At 46.2% G+C, this 18,834-nt stretch overlaps 1 long non-coding RNA gene across 1 annotated transcript; it reads right to left on the reverse strand.

Annotated features, from left to right (window-relative positions):
• Positions 1 to 426: 426 nt before the first annotated feature.
• LOC310836097 lies at positions 427 to 2,392 on the reverse strand. The gene is made up of 3 exons (XR_014559859.1): positions 2,183 to 2,392; positions 991 to 1,102; positions 427 to 506 (listed from the first exon to the last, which is right to left on the reverse strand). It is a non-coding gene; the product is annotated as an uncharacterized lncRNA (long non-coding RNA).
• Positions 2,393 to 18,834: the final 16,442 nt, after the last annotated feature.

Genomic DNA, 18,834 nt, shown 5'->3' on the forward strand with positions numbered 1-18,834 from the left:
GCAATTACAAATTGCTGGCTGGGCGGGGGGGTTGTACGCCACAGGAACGGCCAAGAACGCTGTTTTTTGCTCAGCAATGAGGCCTTAAAGCAGACAGACCTTCCTCTGGGTCTCTTCTCTCTCGGGTCGGGCTCTCCCTCTCCTCAGCGGCTGCGGCTGCAGCAAGGTCGGGGCACCCCCCCTCCCCAGCCAGCGGATTGGCTGGCTGGAATGTCCCCGGATTTAATTAATGTCCCCGGATGTAGTCGGGACCTCCGATGCTGTTTGCTGCCATGGCGTCAGCCATGTTGCAGCGCAGGAAGTCCCCAGGCGTACATCCGGGGACATTCCGGGGACACATTTCTGCCGGGGACAGATTGCTGAATCCGGGGACTCTCCCTGGCAACCGGGGACGCCTGGTAAGCCTCCTTCTGGCCTTACCTGAGCAGCAAGTGTAGCTTGCCCTGGATCCCCGTGGATCCCTTCAGCTGCCATCAAGCTCCCAGGTGTGGATCTGTTGTCCTGACCTGAATACAAACGAAGTGAGATTACATCTCCATTCCAACACGAAACGAAAGCCCAGAGCCTGGCTTCATGCTCCCCCTCATCTGGAATATGGTCACTTCCAGCCCCCTCCCAGCCCAAGGATCTCCTAGTAGAGGACTGCTTGTATGACAGAGAGGTTTTCTGTGGAGTGCTGCCTTCCTCTGCTGGTGCAAGCTGTTTCTCCAGCAGAAAAATGCTTCCTGGTAGATTGGAAGTGGTCACCCCTCTTTCCCGAACCCATTCCATATGCATCCCGACCCCAGCTATCAGGATTTGCCATCTGGCCTGACTCTACAGTGCTGCTGATACACAAGATAGTCAATAGCCTGCCACTCACTAACCTAACTGCAGCCTTGCAGGAAAAGAATATAAGAGTAGCCAGAGATTTTGTAGTCCAGCCTATTCACATAAGCAGACCAGTTCCCTGCAGCGCACACCCTCCTACTCAAAACCAAGTCAGCTCACCGCCATAAACTGGGCCTCTTTCTCCTGCTTCACTTCTGAGATATTTCAGGGCAGGCTGGATTAAAGTCGGCTCACATTCCTGGCAAGGCTGTTTTCGTCCACGGAGTTTGTTCTATGAGACACATGAGCCAAATAGCCAAGGAGACAGTTTTTTAGCTGCCTGTCATTCATACACTTTATACTGAAAGGATTTCAGGGGCAGATGCTCTTTTTCTGCATGGAGGGTGGGGGTTTCCAAAGGGGCACTATTCAGACCTGCATTCATGGCTTATGAGTCGTAGCCGTGTGACAACTGCACATCATGCTGATGTGTTGAAGGGCTGATGTTGCACTTCCAGGTAGAAGAGCTCGTTGGAGTTCTTATTTTTAGAGTATTTACCTGCAACCTATTATGTGGGAATCTCAAGGTACTTTACAACTAGGTCCGAAAATAGGCAAACATTGAAATGCAGGCCTACAGTAAAAAAAATATCCTTCAAAGCCCATATGGGCTGGCAGCAGCATCCCCCCAAGTCCATGATGGATAAACACTTTCCCCACATGGAGCAGAATTGCACCCATGTTGGCAAAGGCCTCCTTTCTAGAAGGGGGAGCAGAGGCTGCCCCCACCCACTGCTCTCTTCTCCCAGGCATCTGAAGAGACAAACGGCTCCCCTTCTCTACCTGTGTGCCACAAGCCTGAATTGCAAGACAGTTCCCACTTTGGGGCAACAGGGAACAAACATGCAGAGGACGAGTTCTGAGGCTCCCCCAACAAAGCCATTTCCCTGGGCCCACCTGCCAGCCTGCTGCTGGCTGGCTGCCCACCCACAGGAAAACGGCATGATCCTCCCCACCAACAGGACATAACAAGAAGATGGGGACGATAACATAGGACTTCCTAACTTGTGAGTTCTGATGAGCCGCTGCTGCTTCCCCAGTTTAAAGGATGGCGGCTCAGGTGAGCCATTAAGCTAGAAGGAGGGAAAGGACCGACCCCGGGATGGGCTGTCTGCCTTCCTTTTGCCTTCCACCTCACGACATCCTTCCCCAGCCTGGTGCACTCCAGGTGTTCTGGGGCTCCATCTCTCACCAGGCCCAGGCGGTATGGCCAGGGGTCAGGGATGGGGGCAGTTGTCCAAAGCAGCTGGAGAGACTCAAGGAGGGCATTGCAGCCTCAAAGCCCTTTCCCTACCTCTCAATCTGGACTTACCTGGCCTTGCCCCTGGCCGCCTTTAGCCAGATCAGCTGTGCTCGGAGCTGGGACAGACCCCTCTGGAGACTTAGAGGCAGAGGAAACAGCCTGGGTCCCCTGGAGAGCACTCTCAAAGGAGATGCCCGCAAAGCAGATCACACTTTTCCTACTCCCAGACTGCAGGCTAGAGAACGTCGCTGCACGCTGGTGACCCATTCCCTGGGTGGTGCACTGGGAAGAAGAAACCTCACCCAGAGATGGGAGGAAAGCACTTTGGCCAGTGCCATGGGGCCTTTCTTCGGCTAGCTGCTCGGGGACCTGCAATGGAGCACTGCCCGAGGAGGAGGAAATGTGGGAGGCCTGCTGGGAAGGCTGCTGGGACCCCGACTCTTCCTGGCTAAGGGAAGCAGCTCTTCCAGTGATATCTCTGGGAACAGAGGGCATCGAAGTGAGCTGGCAATGAGAAGGCTCAGCCAGGTGGGAGCCGGAGGTCTCTGGGGTCGCACCCAGGGATTCGTTGGGCGAACTTTTCCTCTCCATTCTGTGGACACGAAGGCAAGTCTTCTGACCAGTGTACCAGCTGGTTTCAAAGGCTATTTTTTATGAAAGCTTGAAAAACAAAGAAAACACAATATACAGAAATCAGTGTCAGATATCAAGCATTTTGAAAACATAAAAATGAAAAGAAACAGAAGACGAAAAGCTTTCTTCTTTGTTGCAAAGTAATTCCCAAGAATAAGCCCAGAGTAGGTAGGCCTTTTTACTCCTGGGGAAATCACTGGCAATTTCATGCCAAATGCAGCAGAGGGAAGGGGCACAGGAGCTGCTATGAAACAGACGATCCTCAAATCACAGCTGTTTGATGCAGGGATGGAATCAATCCTTTTGCTTCAGTAAAAACCTCAAGGGTCGTAGGTTGTGGTTAAACGAACTGGATGGTGTTACAAAGGGTCTCAAAATGAAACACCGTTTTTCAATTTGAAAACTGTTGAATGATCTTTAACTATCCTGGGAACAGTACATGAAGAACTACATGAAGATGATGTACAGATGGTATACATCACCAGTGCAGTTAGGGAAAATGTACAAAACTAGTTCAAACATATGTTGTAATTGTAAGGAAAAGGAGGGAACATTTTATCATATGTGGTGGGAGTGTAAGGTAATTAAAACATTTTGGGAAATGATATACAATGAATTGAAGAAAATGTCCCATTTAACATTTGTTTAAAAACTTGAGGCATTTTTGTTGGGGATTGACATATAAGCTACAGGACAAGGATAACTGTGACTTTAAGGATGAATGGGAACCTTTCACAAAGTCTCTGAAGACGCAACAAAGCAAATTATTATTATTTTTTTTTATTTTTTACTGATAATAATCAGCTAAACAGTTTGAGGATCTGGTTGGCATGCATACCTGTGGTATGACAAGGTTAAGATCAATAAGGCCTTTAAGAACCATATTGTCAGAAAAGCAGTGTTTAATGTCTGGACAAAATATAAAGACTTATTGGAAAATAAAACTCCAAGGTGGCTTTCACCGCTGGAAGCTAAGGCCCGAAAAAGACCCAATATGGAGGCCAAATGGCCAAAATATTGGGAAATATTAGAAAAAGATGGAGACAATTGGAAATTGCAGAGTTTGGAGAAAATGAAGGATAAAGTGCGAGACTGGTTACATTACGCTCAGATTAATGAAGTTTTTAAAAATGATAAAAAGTTAGGGTTCCAGGTGGAGAAATCGAAATTGGAAACAGAACTGTTAGAACCTAAGACTAAGGTACTTTCAAGAATGTATAACTTGCTGTTGAAATGGAATACACAAGATGAAATGGTTAAATCGGCTATGATAAAGTGGGCACAGGACATTGGGCATAACATCATGTTTGAGGACTGGGAAAGGTTGTGGACCAACGGGCTGAACTTCACTGCATGTAATGCTTTGAAGGAAAATGTAATGAAAATGATATATAGATGGTACATGACCCCAGTTAAACTTGCCAAAATATACCATTTGTCTGATAACAAATGTTGGAAATGTAAAGAAAATGAGGGAACATTCTTTCACCTCTGGTGGACCTGCCCTAGAGTGAAGGCCTTCTGGGAAATGATATATAATGAGCTGAAAAAGGTATTTAAGTGTACCTTCACTAAGAAACCAGAGGCCTTCCTTTTGGGTATTGTCGGCCAGAAGGTGTTAAAGAAGGACCGAACATTTTTTATGTATGCAACAACGGCAGCAAGGATACTCATCGCTAAGCACTGGAAAACTCAAGATCTACCCACACTGGAAGAGTGGCAGATGCAACTGATAGACTATATGGAACTAGCCGAGATGACCGGCAGAATCCAAGACCTGGGAGAAGAGAAGGTTGAAGAAGATTGTAAGAAATTTAAGATTTATTTAAAAAAGCATTGTAATTTGGTTGAATGTTAAGATGGAGGCTAGATCATAAATAATTGGCCACCACTAAATTAGATGCAATTAGGATGATAAATGTGATTGAGGAAAAATCATAAACCTTTGGGAGAATTATTAGATTATATTCTAAATGAATGAGACACAATAATGTAAACAAGATGATAAATTGCGGGCAAGAATTGACAATGAGCGGGAGACGTGAGGGAGTCCAAAGAAGTTAAGAAACTATGTTATGATATATGTTACATTGATCATTATATTTGTATTTATGTTTAAAAATCTTAATAAAAATATATTTTTTAAAAAATAAACAGTTTGAGGATCTATACAACTTTGTAACATGCAGAGAATAGCGATATTAGAGAAACCAAAGACTGGAACTGAGGGAAGTTGGGAGGTGGGGTGGGGGAGTGGGTTCTGGGGGGGAGGGGGAGGGAGGAAAATGGGGGGGAATAAGGATATGTTTTTGGATAATATGTCTTGTTATAACTTTGAATAAATTTACAAGAAGAAAATAAGACAGCAAAAGACAGAAGAAATTATTAGACAGCTAAGGGAGTCTGAGAAGAAACTAACAGAACCCGAAAGATGAACAAAGTATACAATTAATAAAATTATTACAAACACAATATTCGATGTTGACGAATCAGGAAATTGAATGGAAAATCAAGCAAACGAGGCAAAGATATTTTGAATCAGCAAATAAAATTGGAAAACTTCTAGCTTGGCAACTGAGGAAAAGACAAAAGCAAAATGTGATAAATAAAATAAAAGTAGAGGAAGAGTTGATAGAAGACCCAAAAAGGATACAAAATTTTTTTTCTCAAATTCTATGAGGAGTTATACAAAAAAGGAGAAGAAGACCCAACCCAAATAGAAAAGTATCTTGAGAACTGTAAAGGAAAGACTGTAACGGAAGAAGAAAGACTTCAATTAAACAGACCCATAAGAATAGAAGAGATTCAGAATGCGATCAAAAAAATGAAACCAGGGAAAGCACCGGGACCGGATGGTTTATCGGCAAAATATTATAAAGTCTTGGGAAATCAACTGGCACCAGCACTTTGCGAGACCATGAACAATATCTTAAGAGGAGGAAAAATACCTGAGTCCTGGAGGGAGGCCTTTATAACGTTAATTCCAAAACCGGATACAGATAGACTGAACATCAAGAACTATAGGCCAATATCCCTATTAAACAATGATTATAAAATATATGCGGATATTATGGCAAATAGATTGAAAAAGTGCTTAACAAATTTAATCCATAAAGACCAGGCGGGTTTCCTGCCGAACAGGTTTATGAAAGATAATGTGAGACATATCATAAACATAATTGAATATTTGGGGATTAATAATGATGTTCCGGCGGCTCTGATGTTTATAGATGCCGAAAAGGCATTCGATAATGTTTCTTGGTCATTTTTAATAAAATCCATGGAGAGGGCAGGAATAGAGGGCGAATTTTTGAAAGGAATACAGGCAATATACTCAGTCCAAACTGCCAAATTAGTAATAAACAATAATCTTACAAACACATTCAAAATCGAGAAGGGAACAAGGCAAGGATGCCCTCTCTCCCCGCTCTTATTTATCATGGTATTAGAAGTACTGGCGAATAAAATAAGATCGACACCGGAAATACAAGGAATTAAAATAGGACTGAAGGAGTACAAATTAAAAGCCTATGCGGACGACCTGATGTTATCCCTGGAAGAACCGCAAGAAAGTATGGGCAAAGCGCTGGAGATATTAGAAGAATATGGCAAACTATCCGGATTCAAATTGAACAAATTAAAGACAAAAATGTTGACAAAGAACCTGGGAAATGAGCAAAATGAAAAATTAGAGAGAAATCATGGAATAAAGGTGGCAAAAAAAATAAAATATTTAGGAATGTGGCTCACACCAAAAAACATAAATTTAATTGAAGATAATTATTCGATAACATGGAATGAAATTAAAAAAGACTTAGACATTTGGAATAGAATTAACCTCTCGTGGTTGGGCAGGATGGAGGTAATAAAAATGAATGTTCTTCCAAAGATGCTGTTCTTATTCCAGAACATTTCTGTAATCAGGGGACCCAGATTATTCAAGGACTGGCAGAAAACCCTTTCAAGATTCATATAGCAGGGAAAGAGGCCAAGGATTAGATTTAAACTACTCACGGACCGAAAGGAGAGAGGGGGGTTTGCAGTTCCCAATCTAAAATTGTATTATGAAGCCGCTTGTCTCTGCTGGGTTAAAGACTGGATAACCTTGGAAAATAATGACTTATTGGATTTAGAAGGTGCAGACAACAGGTTTGGCTGGCACGCCTACCTGTGGTCAAATAAAGAGAAAGCGCACAAAGGGTTCTCAAGCCACATTATTAGGGGCCCACTGTATGAAGTGTGGGAAAAAAACAAAAAACTGCTGGAATGGAGAGTACCTTGGTGGCTGTCCCCAACAAACATCCTAATAAACAAAAAAATAAACACGGAGGAGCAAAAATTGACTTATGAAGATTTATTGATCAGATCGGAAGACAGCTGGAAACTAAGACCGTATGAAGAACTAAAGGGAAAGATGACAGGCTGGCTACAGTATCACCAAATCAACGCAATATGGTCGGAGGATAAAAAAATTGGAATGAATGAAAAAAAATCAAAATTTCAGATTGAGATAATTGAAAGTAATTCTAAATTATTATCTAAAATGTATAAAATATTATTGGATTGGGATACAAAAGATGAAGAAATTAAAGAAGTTATGGTTAAATGGGCAATAGACTTGGGGCATAACATAGAATATGAAAAATGGACAAAATTGTGGAATGAGGGAATAAAATTTACGGCGAGTGCTGCAATTAGAGAAAACCTAGAGAAGATGATATATAGATGGTATATAACACCAGAAAAACTAAGTAGGATATATAAGACTGGAAATAAGGCTTGCTGGAGATGTAAAACAAAAGAGGGCAATTTCATACATATGTGGTGGGCATGTGAGGAAATAAAGAAATTTTGGGACATGATATATAATGAGTTAAAAAAAATATTTAGATACACATTCCCTAAAAAACCAGAGGCCTTCTTACTAGGTATTATTGGAGAAGAAATTAGGAAAGAAGATAAAATTTTATTTCAATATTCAACAGCAGCGGCCAGAATGTTAATTGCCCAAAACTGGAAAAGCACAAATATACCAACGGTGAGGGAATGGCAAACGAAATTATTTTATTTCGTTGAATTGGCAAAAATGACGCAGAGAATTAGAAACCAAAAAAATACAAAGTTAAATGATGACTGGATTAAATTTATGACATATATTGAAGGTAATCATAGAAACCTACCAACTATAGCAGGACTGTTATAAAACTTCCGATGTAAAAACTAATAACCAATACCAGCTGTAAAAATGAAACTTTTAAAATTAGAAACCCGAAATCAGGAGGGAAGGAAGTCAGACAGTGTGTATTATGTACTAGTTTTTATTTTTCTGTATTTTTCACCTTTTCTTTTTCCCTTTTTGTTTTGGTGCCTTTAATGTACTTGTTTGTTTTTTTTTTCTTGTGTGTATGTGATAAGTGAAACTCAATAAAAAGATTTTTTTTTAAAAAAGAATAAATTTTAAAAAATAAAATAGAAACATATTCTGGGAACAGTACACCGCAGTGGTGGGCAGTTCCACAGACCCTCCTCCTCTGCTCAAAATGCATACAGACCCATCTTTGCGCAGGGAAGATCCAGACAAAAGGAGTCTGTTTTCAAAGTACCCGCGGAGGGGTTTAGACGGCTCCATCCTCTTGCCCCCCCCCCCATCACTGTTTCACTCCGGAAGGCGTCTCAGACCTGGGTGGAGCAGCCACAAATGACAGGCAAAGAGACAAGGTCCTGCCCAGATTCAGGTTTCCTCATGATCGTGTGGAATCTGTACACGTTTCTGTTGGCGCTTCCACTAGTGATTTATCTGTACAGGATCGGACTTCATTTCAGCCAACCACATCCTTCCTCTTCCTCCGACAGCATACTAGAGTTCATATGGATTTCAAAGCATGCTTTGAGAACTTGTATGCTTAGCTTTAAACTCCACAAAATTAGCCTATGGCTAGGATGCTATTTATCAAGGTCTGTGTCCATTAAGATATGGTCAGATACAAGTATGCTTTCCCCCTTGTTATGCAATTATTATTTTTTAAATTGCATTCAACCATTTACTATTTAAACAGCTTATACACCACTTGACTATAATCATCTCTGAAGTGACACACGAGAAATACATTGCAGAAAAAGTTAACATGGATGACATCAGACGTCCGTTAAAAAGACCTGCGGGAATAAAAAAAGGATTCGGTAGGTGCTGGGTGCTCTGCCTGATGCTCTCAACTGACAAGATGTAGGTGTGGTTGAATCAAATGGGAACAGTGACCACAGTGCTATCAAATTCAACATACACAGTATGGAAGTGGACAATTGCTAAGGAAATCCAGAACAGTCACATTTGACTTCAAAAGAGGAGACTTCCTCAAAATGAGGGATTGGGTAAAAAGGCAGTTGAAGGGGGAAAGTCAAGGATGGTGAGCCCTTCTGTGCTCCAGAGGGCCTGGGTGGCCTCATTCCCCTCTTGTTCTGAGCACTGCAGAGGGAGGCAAACATGTCCTTCCTGGGGGCTGGTCCCTCCCCGCCCTGTTCCTGGAGGGCAGCAGGAGGAGGGGGCTGCTGCAGCTGCCTCCTTTGGGGGCATGGCTCACCTTGCCTGCTCCTGCCCTCCTCCAACACACACAACCTTACCTGCCTCAGCCATCCATGGGGGCTTGAGAGTGTGTGAGCAGACTTTCTCATGGGAGGAGGCAGGCCTTGCAGAGGAGGAATGCTGGGGGCAGGCATTCAAACTCAGCCCTGAAGCTCACTGGGTGACCCTGGGCCAGGCACTCACGCTCAGCCTAACCTACCTCAAAGGGTTGTTGCGAGGATAAAATGCGGGGGGGGGGGGGGGAGAACTCTGCACACCAACTGGACCTCCTTGCAGGAAATGGGGGCTATAAATGTAATTGTGTTATTTGTACCCCACCCACCTCACTGGGTTTCCCCAGCCTCTCTGGGCGGCTTCCAACACATATTAAAACAACAAACATTCAAAGCCTCCCTATAAAGGGCTGCCTTCCAGAGGTTTGATAGTTGCTCATCTCCTTGTCACCTGTAGGGAGGGTGTTCCACAGAGAGGCTGCCACCACCGAGAAGGCCCTCCCTCTGCCTAGTTCCCTGCAACCTCGCTTCTCGCGGGGAGGGAACCACCAGAAGACCCTCGGAGGAGGACCTCCGGGCTGAAGGATGGGGGTGGAGCTGCTCCTTCAGGTATACTGCGCTGAGCTTCCTGACCTAACATTTGCCTCGCTTAACATAATTAATTAGGAAGTGAAGTTTTCCTCTTCCATTCAAGCAGTACAGGAAGTAAGAACATGAAAACAGGAATACTACTTCTAGAATTCCCAACTCCTGACATAAAACAGCACAAAGGTTGCCTTTTCTTGACCATCAATCACCTGCGCAAAGTCCCTACACCACCCCCTATTGTGCTTCAATACAGCCCCATCGGTCAGGCCGGACACTGAGGTCCAGCGCTGAGGGCCTTCTGGTGGTTCCCTCATTGCGAGAAGCGAAGTTACAGGGAACCAGGCAGAGGGCTTCTCGGTAGTGGCGCCCGCCCTGTGGAACGCCCTCCCACCAGATGCCAAAGAAATAAACAAGTATATGACATTTAGAAGACACCTGAAGGCAGCCCTGTTTAGGGAAGCTTTTAATGACTGATGTTTTAATGTATTTTTAATCTTTTGCTGGAAGCCGCCCAGAGTGGCTAGGGAAACCCAGCCAGATGGGCCGGGTAGAAATAATTTTAAAATATAATTATTAAATTATTATACGCGTTAGAAACAGAATTTGAAGGGGCAGTCTTTTCTGGCAGTGCCAAATAAAGCTACTGACCCATTTCTAAGTCCTAAAATCCACAATTTCTCTGAATACCTGAAAAACCCAGTGGTGCAGGACCCCCCCCCCCCCCCCCCGGAAAAAGAACCCATAAGCAACACCCCAACCCTCTTTTATTAAGTGTAAAAGAGAAACCCCTTGTTTTAATTTTACAATCTCCCCGTTTCCACTTTAAGAACTCTCAGTAGATTAACCATTTCTCTTTATCCGTCACCCTTTTGTCTATAAAAAGGGTCTTCTGGTGAAACAGAGTCTTTGCGTATAAACTAACTTTATATCTATTTTCAGATTCTTACTACGCCACGCACGTCTAATACAGTGGTTCTCAAGGTGCGCATTTACTCTGACTTGATCTACCACAAATATCCAAGCCATCTAACCCTGAAATCCTAACCTTCTAATTCCAAGTCTCTTCTTTCTCAATATCCCACATTCCGTTAACCGCACCAAGCAACAAGCTGTCAAATGCAAGTTTAAAACGCAGGCTTTCCTTTGCATCTCGCAGAACTTTATATGTAATTCGTGGGTTTTTCCACCTGTCCTCCAAACTTCGGTCTTTTTGCCATCCTTTAAATGGGAAATCAGTAGTCGAGCCATACTTTTTGGTAAAACGTTCGTCTGGATCCCGGAAGTCCTACCTGAGAAGAACAATGGGAGTGTCCGCTAGCGCCAGCCACTTCTCCTTCTGCAAGCAGCGCCACCCGAATTCCCACCTGGGATGAGCCGCTAAACTGAGCCGCAGGAGAAAGACTGGGGCGGGCGGCAAGTGGGAGGGGGAAGTCGGGCGCTTCTGTCCCTTGAGAAAAGTGCTGCTCCTCCCCGGAGGCAGCCTGCTTGCAGAGAAGGGGGCCGGGCTGCCTCAAAGCCCATCAAGGCCACGGGCTGCTAGCATGACTCATCCCGGCTTTCTCATCTGAGGGGAAAGGATGCGTGGTCTTAAATGCTGGCCTTGGCAACTTGGCTTAGCAACCTTGGGTCAGCTTAGCCTCCCTCACAGAGGGTTGTTTTGAAGATACACTCAGGCGGAGGAGGACGTCGGGTTGGGTGGGGGTTGCCAGGAGCAGCACGATGTCCCTCCAACCCCCGGCTTCCACTCTCCAGGCAGGCGCCCAACGTGGCCAGCTGGCAAGGGCTCTTTCTTACTCCAGCCTTGGCGTGCAGATCCCGGGTTCAGCCCCAGATCTCTGGAGCGGAAAGGCTCTTGGGCGTGAATATGAAAGGCAGCATCTGTCAGAATAGGGCATACTGAGCCAGTACAGATGAATGTGACTATTGGTTCTCTTCCTCTGCTATCTGCCTTTTCGGGCACCTCAGAGGTGGCAGAGAGAGGCAGGGGGGAGACTCTGGCCTCTACAGAAGGCTGCACCCCTTTCCTCCATGTCCCCACCCCAACTCTTAGGACCAGAAGCAAGAGTCAGCTTTGCTGAGCATGTGCCCCTTCCCAGGGAGATGCCGCTCTGCACTACTGTTCCCTGAACTGCTCGCGAAGCAGCCATACTCCAGGCTCTTATTGTCACAGCCCTGCAGGATCAGACCAAGGCCCATCTAGTCCAGCTCTCAGCAGCCCAGCAGATGTCCAAGGGAAGCCCCAAGCAGACTCCAAATGCAGCCCCACTCTCCCCACTGGGGACGCCCGCAACGGGTAGGCAGAGGTAGACTGCCTCTGCGGCTGGAGGTGCAACATGGTCTAACCCTCCATGAATTTGGCGAATCCTATTTTAAAGCCATCCCCGTCAGTGCCTCTGGAAGGAGGAAATTTCAGTGTCACTACGCACTCTGTGTCTGGCCTGAATCTGCCAACATTCCTCTTTCTTAAAGAGATCCAGGTTCTGATATTATGAGGGAGAAAACATCACTCTGCACCTTTCCCACATCATGCATACTTCTATGATGTCCCCACTTTCCCCCCTCTTGCAAAGCCCCAAAGCCTCCTACATTGTAAGCCTTCCTTACAGGGGAATCATCAGAACCACCTGTGCTGCAGAGCTTCTGGCTGAAAGGCGACTCATGGAGATTTGCATTGACTGCTGCAATGCACCCCTAATGATTCAGATTGTATCATTATAGCCTTATTGTGTTTATTTGTTATTGATATATTAAATTTGTATAATCTTAAAAGCAGTGTGGCTGTGAGTACCATGAAGGGAGCCTGCACTTTGTGATTTGCCAGGGCACTACTGCAGGTTAGGAAGGAGGAAGAGGCAAAGATCCTTTCTCCACTAAAACATGTTTACACCCAGGGTGTTTCCAGACTGTCAGTATTTTGTGGGAGGGATTCAGGTCCAGCCCAGAACTTCAGCTTTTCCAATGAGAATGGATTAAAGCACTCTGACCGTGCACTTAGTAGTGTCTAACCACTGTGTTACGTTTTGGGCAAGCAAGATATGAACGTAAAACAAACAAGTGGTCGTCTCCTCCGGAGGAACCCCTGCATTGTAAATATATTGACAGCACACTTACAGGTCTTTGGCATTGGCATCACAGAACTGTGAAGGTTGCCTCAACTGTTGAGCAACACAGCTAAGGAAGGAGGAGTGGAGTGTCTCTGGGGGGAGCATAGCTCCCATTCCCTTCCAAACACACAGACAGGACAGTGTGGTGGCACCCAGGGAATAGTTGCAGCAGCCGGATGGCTGGCTGAAACACACACCATTGCACTCTTTTTGAATGGGATTCACTCTGAATCAGCCAGTTAGTGAACTTGGTGCTCCTGTGCAACAAACCCACTACAAAAATGCTCTTCCCCGCACACTTCCAGGTCCCTCCAGCTGGGCTTTTGGAGTGTGATGGGTTTTTCTCACTCCAGAGCAGTTTGTGTTTAAGCTGAAGGTCACCAAGAAAGCAAAGGAGACTAAAAAATATTGCATTTGTTGATATAATAAGGTTTTAATAACTCTAATGGTGGGGACATAGAGGATCATTTTTTTAAAAAATAAGAAGTAATACCTTCTCTTCTGGGTCTCCTCTGTCGCGTGGCCTTCCTCTGGGCCCCAGCCTGATCTCTTGGAGTGCTATCTGCCCTGGAGTAGGCTCGGGTCGGGCCTGGGCTCGGCCCCATGTCCTTGCCCTCCTGGTGCTCTCCTACCTCTCTTCCTCAGCGGCCGCAAGGTCGGGGCTCCCCTCTTTTTTCTCCTTCCTCTTTCTCTCTCTTCCTTCTCCTTCTCCTTTCCTCCTTCTCCCTGGGTTGGCTCCGGGATTTTTACTGGCCCTGGAGCGCCACTGGCCAATTGGCCACGTGGCCAGGCGCTCTTGCCCCCGCCTCGATTTGGGTCCTGGGGGGGGTGTCAGCGGTTCCCCCAGTTGACGCGCCGGGCACCCCTGGTTCCCCCTCGGCAGTGGCAGCGCAGGCAGCAGTCTCAGCAGCCCGGAGCCAGCCTGGTAGTGCACTTGGCTCTGGCTGGCTTCAGGAGCTGCTCATTGCCGTGGCACCCGCCATTTTGACTCGCCGGAAGTCCCCATATGATGTGTCTTGGGCCGTTGAACCAATCACGCAACATTCCTTCCCTACTAATAAATCTACAACACTTAAAATATAAGTCTGGGGGCCTTATATGAAACCCGGGGACATTCCGGGGGCGGATTTTGTTGGGGACAGATTTTTAAATCCGGGGACTGTCCCCGGGAGACGGGGACATCTGGCAATCATTCCGTAATAGGGCTTCTCCTGCCTTTGCCAGTATGTCAGCCTTCTCCGCCTCCTTAAAGAGGGCGTTCAGAAGCACTTGCACGTCTGGCCATATGGGATTGTGAGTGGAGAAGGTGGCGCAGTCTGGATGAGTCCCTCTGTCTTGCTCTTTGGTCACTGTAACCGAGCACCATTTTGGGCCGATCAGGATCTATGGGGAAGGGGATCCACCCAGAAGTTGTGGAGGGAACAGGAAGAGAAGCTTGGTCAAGAACTGAGAGCATTTGCAGATGACTTAGTATTGACATTACAGGAGCCAGAATCTAGTACTAAAAGGGTTTTTAGAACTAATTCAAGAATTTGGTCAAGTGGCAGGATTTAAACTGAACAAGTTAAAAACTAAGGTTTTAGAGAAAAATTTAACACCGATTGAAAGAGAGAGGTTTCAGAATGAGACAGGCCTGACTGTGGTTAAGAAAGTGAAATACCTGGGGATTAATATGACAGCTAAAAATGGGAACTTATTTAAAGATAATTATGAAAAATGTTGGACGGAAGTGAAAAAAAGACTTAGAAATTTGGTCGAACTTGAAGCTTTCACTGTTGGGTCATATTGCTGTGATAAAAATGAATGTATTGCCTAGAATGCTGTTTTTGTTTCAAACACTGCAAATTGTGGACAAGATGGACTGTTTCAAGAAGTGGCAGAAAGATATTTCTAGATTTGTCTGACAGGGCAAGAAGCCCAGAATAAAATTTAAGATATTAACTGATGCAAAGGAAAGGGGTGGATTTGCCCTGCCAGACTTTAAACTTTACTATGAATCAGCAGCATTCTGCTGGTTGAAAGACTGGCTGCTTCTTGAGAACACAGACATTTTGGATTTAGAAGGTTTTAATAATGTTTTTGGGTGGCATGCATATTTGTGGTACGACAAGGTTAAAGCACATAAAGCATTTAAAAACCATATTGTCAGGAAAGCATTGTTCAATGTCTGGATAAGATATAAGGACTTATTGGAAAATAAAACCCCAAAGTGGCTGTCACCAATGGAAGCAGAAGCCCAGAAAAAGCTCAATATGGAGGCCAAATGGCCGAAATATTGGGAAATTTTGGAACAAGAGGGAGATAGACTGAAATTGCAGAGTTTTGAGAAACTAAAAAACAAAGTGCGAGATTGGCTTCATTATTATCAGATAATGGAGGCATATAATTTGGACAAGAAAATTGGCTTCCAGGTAGAAAAATCAAAATTAGAAACAGAACTGTTAGAACCCAAAAGTAAGATTTTGTCAAAGATGTATAACTTGCTGTTGAAATGGAACACTCAGGATGAAACGGTGAAAACTGCTATGATTAAATGGGCACAAGATGTTGGACATAACATTATGTTTGCTGACTGGGAACAGTTATGGACCACAGGTATGAAGTTTACGGCATGCAATGCCTTAAGAGAGAATATTATGAAGATGATATACAGGTGGTACTGAGGAGATTTCACCCCTCCCATATCCAAGAATCTCCTCAGATCTCTGCTGATTCTCCAGAGAGGAGGAGGCGTGTTCTGCTCTCTACTTATTCTACTCCAGCACCAAGTCAGTCAGTCAGTGTGTCGGAGAGAGAGAGACTGAGTGTTAGAGATCGTGTGTATAGATACGGTTGCTGCTAAGAGCAGCTGCAGACACTCAGTGCAGTGCAGCATTCTTTATGTTTAGACCTCATTAAGCTCTGTATATAGTTGTATAGTAGTTGTAGATAGAATAAAGAAGATATTCTACAGAGCTGCTCTCCGAGTCGTTTATATACTCTGCTAGACTCTGCTATACTCTACTGTGCGACGACTGTCTTCTTGTGGAAGTGAATCCGGTGCTCACAACTCTAAGCTGTGAGTCCACAGCACTTTGACCTGTTCCTGTCCAGAAGGTGGTCTCTGGAAGTGCTACCCAGCTCGCCTAGCCCAGTCGGGGCTGAAGTGCATGAGTCCAGTTGGTGGTACTGGCTCAAGGGCGATGCTGACAGGTACATGACCCCAGTCAAGCTTGCAAAAATCTATCATTTGCCCAATAATAAATGTTGGAAATGTAAAGAAACTGAAGGTACATTCTTTCACCTTTGGTGGACGTGCCCAAGGATCAAGGCTTTCTGGGAAATGATCTATAATGAAATGAAAAAGGTATTTAAATATACCTTTCTGAAGAAACCAGAGGCCTTCCTTCTGGGCATTGTCGGCCAATTGGTGTCAAAGAAGGACAGAACTTTTTTTATGTACGCTACAAAAGCAGCAAGAATACTGTAATGGTTGTGAGGGGTTACTTGTGCGTAAATTGCCTTCGGTTTAGTTAGTTTGCTTGCCCAACCATGCTTAGGGTCAGAGCTCGCCCTCCGTGACCTGTTAGTCACTTGCAGAATCCGTCAGTGGGCGTTTCTTGAACCTCTTCCAGCATAAAAGCTGTTTGACCCCGAGTCTCCTCCTATGTTCCCTGCGCGGAATGCGTCTGCGCAAGTAAGGGGAAGGCAGGGGCGTGCCAGCGCTCTCTCCACTAGTTTCGGGTGAAGGATCTTGGAGCCATGTCACCAATTCCTCCATCTCCCTCTCTTCTCTATTGGTGTTACGCTGAATTCCTTCCCCCGTGCTGGTCCCCTCTCCAGCATCGCTCTGGAGCTCTGCCTCCGCTTCTCGCTCTGATGTCAGTTCCCTGACATCCACCTCCCTCCCAGGACCCCCTCCACCCCCGGCCTGACCCTGTGACGGGACCCTGTCCCCTTCTTCAGCCGACGATGCAGGGAACCCCCGAAAGGAGCTGCTGTTGTTGTCCGAGGACTCAAACCCCGCTTCCCACCCGCTCTGATTTCTCACGGGAGGGGCTTCCCAATCTGATTCCTCCTCTCCTGACGATTCTCCTCCTTCCTCCTGGGAAGCAGGAAAGCCCACGAAATCCTCCTCCTCCTCATCGGTGGTGGCAAATTGCTCCTCCCAGAATCTCTCAAGGGGTTTGGGCTTCCTCGGATACCTGTTGTGGAACTCTTCCACCAGATATTCATCATCTATTTTCCCCGCGGGAACCCACGTGTTTTCTGACTCGGGTTCCCCCTCCCAAGCCACTAGGTACTCCACCTGCCGCCCTCGCCAGCGCGAATCCAGGATCTCCATTACCTCGTGGTGGCGTTCCCTCTCTTCCAGTAGCGGGTGTGTGAGCCCTTCCCCTCCTACCTCCCGGACCCTCCGCTCCCCTCTGTACGGTGAGAGCAGTGACCTATGAAATACCGGGTGGATTTTCATGCTGTCTGGCAACTTGAGCCGGAACGCCACCGGGTTCACTTGGTGTGTCACCTCAAATGGTCCCAACCGTTTTGGCCTCAGTTTCTTACACCCGCCCTTGAAGGGTAAGCCTTGTGTGGATAACCACACCCGGTCCCCCACCCTAATGGTCTCCCCTTCCCGGCGACGTTTGTCTGCTTGTCTCTTGTACACCTCCTTGGCCCTTTCCAGATTCATCTTAAGTTGCTGGTGCAGGGCTTCCATTTCTTCCACGAACTGCTCTGCGGCGGGCACGCTCCACCCTTCCTCCCCCCTCCTGGGAAAGGCCCTGGGGTGACACCCATAATTAGCCAAGAACGGGCTCATCCCCGTGGACACATGCTCCGCATTGTTATACGCAAACTCTGCCAGTGCTAGCTTCTCTACCCAATCGTTCTGTCTCTCGTTGACGTAACAGCGTAGATATTGCTGTAAAATGCTGCTCGCCCTCTCTGCTTGCCCGTTAGTCTCCGGGTGCCTCGCCGTCGAGAAACCCACCTCCACCTGCAATAAGTTCATAAGCCTCCTCCAGAACCTCGAGGTAAATTGTTTCCCTTGATCCGAGATAACCCTCGAAGGTACCCCATGCAACCTAAAGATGTGATTCACGAACAACTGGGCGGTTTCCTCTGCTGTCACTGCATGAGAGCACGCTATAAAATGGCACATTTTGGTTAGCAGATCTACTACTACCATGACTGCTGTCTTACCTCTGGATTTGGGTAAATCAGTCATGAAATCGATAGACACCACCTCCCAGGGTCTTCCCGGCGTGGGTAAGGGTTCCAGTAGCCCTGCCGGGGCTGCCCGTTCTCCCTTGGCCCTTTGGCAGCGGTCACACCCCCATACATACTCTCGTACATCTTCCCTCACCCTTGGCCACCAAAACTCCCTAGTGACCAGTAACATAGTTTTGTGTTGCCCAAAGTGCCCCGCTGTTGGGTTGTCGTGAAGCTGTTTGAGCACCCTTTCCCGCAAGGCCTCCCCGGGCACATACATTGCTCCCTTGTAATACAGCAGTCCTTCCCTTTCCTCAAAGCCTCCCTGGTCTCCCCCAGTTCCCCTGAGTTCCCTGATTCGGGTTTGGGCGAATTCGTCCTGGCGAATCAGCTCGGTTAGTTCTCGTTTCCCAACCAACGCCCCATCGTTCCTCTGGGAACACATGTCGAGCTTCCGGTGGCCCTTCTCCTTCCGTGTACTCCGGCTTCCGGGAAAGCGCGTCTGCCCTCACGTTCTCTTCTCCCGGCACGTACTTGATCTCAAAGAAGAACTTGGAGAACTCCTGTGCCCATCGAATCTGTCTCTGGTTGAGGACACGAGCTGTTCTCCAATATTCCAAGTTCTTGTGATCA

Source organism: Podarcis gaigeae, assembly GCF_964106915.1.
Source record: "Podarcis gaigeae genome assembly, chromosome: W".
Classification (NCBI taxonomy): Eukaryota; Metazoa; Chordata; class Lepidosauria; order Squamata; family Lacertidae; genus Podarcis; species Podarcis gaigeae.